Below are 3,175 nucleotides of genomic sequence, written 5' to 3'. Positions count from 1 at the left end.
AAGTGTTTCAGCCAGAGGCTGCCTCGATATCGTTCAGCTTTTTCCCGGGCTCTGAGAGCGTATGGGAGCCGTAGGAAGTGTCACGTTAGAGCAAAGATCCTCAGTCTTCAATAAAAAGAGCCCAGATGAAACACAACTTGTCAGACAGGCCACTTCCTGCTTGAAATCTTCTCAGGTTTTGGCCTGCCATTTGAGTTCTGTTATACTCACAGACACCATTCAAACAGTTTTAGAAACTTTAGGGTGTTTTCTATCCAACGCCAATAATTATATGCATATTCTAGTTACTGGGCAGGAGTAGTAACCAGATTAAATCGGGTACAATTTTTATCCGGCCGTGTCAATACTGCCCCCTAGCCCTAACAGGTTAACCTCAACCCTAACCACACTGCTAATCCTTCCCTTAAATTAAGACCATAAAACAACATTTTCCACAGCCAATTCTGACTTTGCAGCTGACATATCTAGAGGAAATCGCACAGTTCTGCCTCCGGGTCAAGATTCATGACAAACGTCAACATGAGACAGGGAGAAGCAATGTAAAAATCAATAACGAAATTGTTTCCACAATTAACATGCTTTTTCTTGTTTCAAGTATGTTTTATTATGAAAAGTACAATATAACCATGTATACTTGTACAACTATGGAGCGTATGTCCACATATAATTGTACAATTTGTTTTTCCAAAATAAAAGACAAGAAATGATCACATTGGTATTTTAACGGTGTTATTGTAAGAGTTTAAATGTTTAAACAGAGGATACATCTAAAACAGGATAAAATCAAGTGCAGTATGTTGTGAGAATGTTACTTTAACGTCGACTCATAACGTCACACTATAACTTCATGGGAGTCTTGTGGAAAGACTGCATGTTGTTTTGGGTGGATTGAGTGACGTCTTCATCAACATTTTGCAGAATATTCCGGTAATATTTTCACCTCTTGTCGGCTGCAGACATTCATAAGGAGTTCCAGTAGTTTATTTGCCATTTGCAGGTATTAAAAGTAATACATACATTGTAATTCCTTGTTGGATCTCTCTCACATACAGGACAGTACATACCAGAGGAGGCTGCTGAGGGGAGGACGGCTCATAATAATGTCTGGAACAGAGTGAATGAAATGGAACACATGGAAACCACGTGTTTGATACCATTCCTCTTATTCCACTCCAGCCATTACAAGCCTGTCCTCCCTAAATAAGGTCCCACCAACCTCCTGTGGTACAAACACAAACAGTAAAATATATCATAAAAAATGCAAAGTGGTAAAAGATCAGAAAATATTACAAGCCTGTCATGTGTGAGTGTCCATTGTGTGTTTGTCCATTGTGTGTGTTCAGTGTGTGTGTGTGTCCAGTGAGTGTGTGTGTGTGTGTGTGTGTCCAGTGAGTGTGTGTGTGTGTGTGTGTGTCCAGTGAGTGTGTGTGTGTGTCAGTGTGTGTGTGTCAGTGTTTATGTGTGTCAGTGTGTGTGTGTTCAGAGTATGTGTGTGTGTGTCAGTGTTTATGTGTGTCCAGTGTGTGTGTGTGTCCAGTGTGTGTGTCCAGTGTGTGTGTCCAGTGTGTGTGTGTCCAGTGAGTGTGTGTCCAGTGTGTGTGTGTCCAGTATGTGTGTGTCCAGTGTGTGTGTCCAGTGAGTGTGTGTGTCCAGTGAGTGTGTGTATCCAGTGTGTTTGTCAAGCATGTGTGTGTCAAGCGTGTGTGTGTGTGTGTGTGTGTGTGTGTGTTTCAGTGTGTGTGAGTGTGTGTGTTTCAGTGTGTGTGAGTGTGTGTGTTCAGTGTGTGTGTGTGTGTGTCCAGTGTGTGTCCAGTGTGTGTCTGTGTTGAGTGTGTGTGTGTCCAGTTATTATTTCAGGGACACTGAGGATTCATAATAAACCCTAAACCCTGGATAGAGGGGCTCAGTGAATGTGGAGGTGAATGTGATCAGGTGGGTCAGTGTGTCAGAGGAGGCTCTATAGAAGGACAGAGTGCCGGCTGACCAGTCCAGATACACTCCTACTCTGTGGAAGCTGGAGGAGGGGACGTCTATGGTAGTGGAGTTATTATTATGCCAGCTGGAGGAGGGGACGTCTATGGTAGTGGAGTTATTATTATACCAGCTGGAGGAGGGGACGTCTATGGTAGTGGAGTTATTATTATGACAGGCAGAGTAACTGTTGTCAGAGCAGACCAGACTCCAGGACTTGTCATTCCATCCAAGCCAACAGTCCTCACCCCTTCCTCTCCTGCTGATTCCTTTATATGTCACTCCTATACCAGCCGCTCTCCCACTCCACTCTACCTCCCAGTAACAGCGCCCAGTCAGACCCTCTCTACACAGCACCTGTCCCCAGTCCTCAAATCTCTCTGGGTGATCAGGATACGGCTGCTCCTCTATCCTACATGTCACCTTTCTGTTCTCCTCAGACAGAGAGAGGCGTCTGTCTACTGTGTTTAGGTCCAGTGTGAGATCACAGACATCTGATGGATGAAACCAGACACAATATTAGAAATCATCATCATTCACATTAGAATGTTAACTCACTTTTCACTAATTCATTTAATGTAGATGTTTCTAGGTATCAAAAGGAGAAGTTAAGGTACCTTGAGACTTGTTGAATGATCATATGTTATACTGTATGGTAATATAAAACACACTTATTCACATTAATTACACACACACACACACACACACACACACACACACACACACACACACACACACACAGTCATATCAACTCTTTGTAAACGTTGGTGTCCCTGATTTCTGCTTCTGTAGAACTACAGCTGATATTTAATATGACCAAGTCAGTAATGATGGTGGTCTTTGACTTAACTTGAATTAAGACTTATTCTTAGTCATATTCTTCACAGCAGTCAACACTCACATTTTCTAAGTCCAGGTTTCATTCTGTTCTCTCCACCATGTTCCACACTGTAGCGGTAAGCAGAAAAACAGACAGTCATTGAGGGATACACCTGAACACACACACACACACACACACACACACACACACACACACACACACAGGACAAATACACACACACACACAAACACGCACTGGTCAAGGTAAGAGCGTTTTCAGTGTATGTGTCCAGTGTGTGTGTGTATGTGTGAGTCCAGTGTGTGTGAGTCCAGCGTGTGTGTGTGTGTGTGTGTGTGTGAGTCCAGTGTGTGTGTGTGTGTGAGT

General features: G+C 43.2%; 1 pseudogene; it reads right to left on the bottom strand.

The window, feature by feature from the left end:
* Positions 1 to 1,890: 1,890 nt before the first annotated feature.
* The window catches only part of LOC123741865 (NLR family CARD domain-containing protein 3-like), a 19,516-nt pseudogene continuing 18,231 nt past the window's right edge, over positions 1,891 to 3,175 (bottom strand).

Source organism: Salmo salar, chromosome ssa03 (assembly GCF_905237065.1).
Source record: "Salmo salar chromosome ssa03, Ssal_v3.1, whole genome shotgun sequence".
Lineage (NCBI taxonomy): Eukaryota > Metazoa > Chordata > Actinopteri > Salmoniformes > Salmonidae > Salmo > Salmo salar.
Note: the sequence above shows the minus strand (reverse complement) of the source record. Positions and strands in the feature narration are given on the sequence as shown.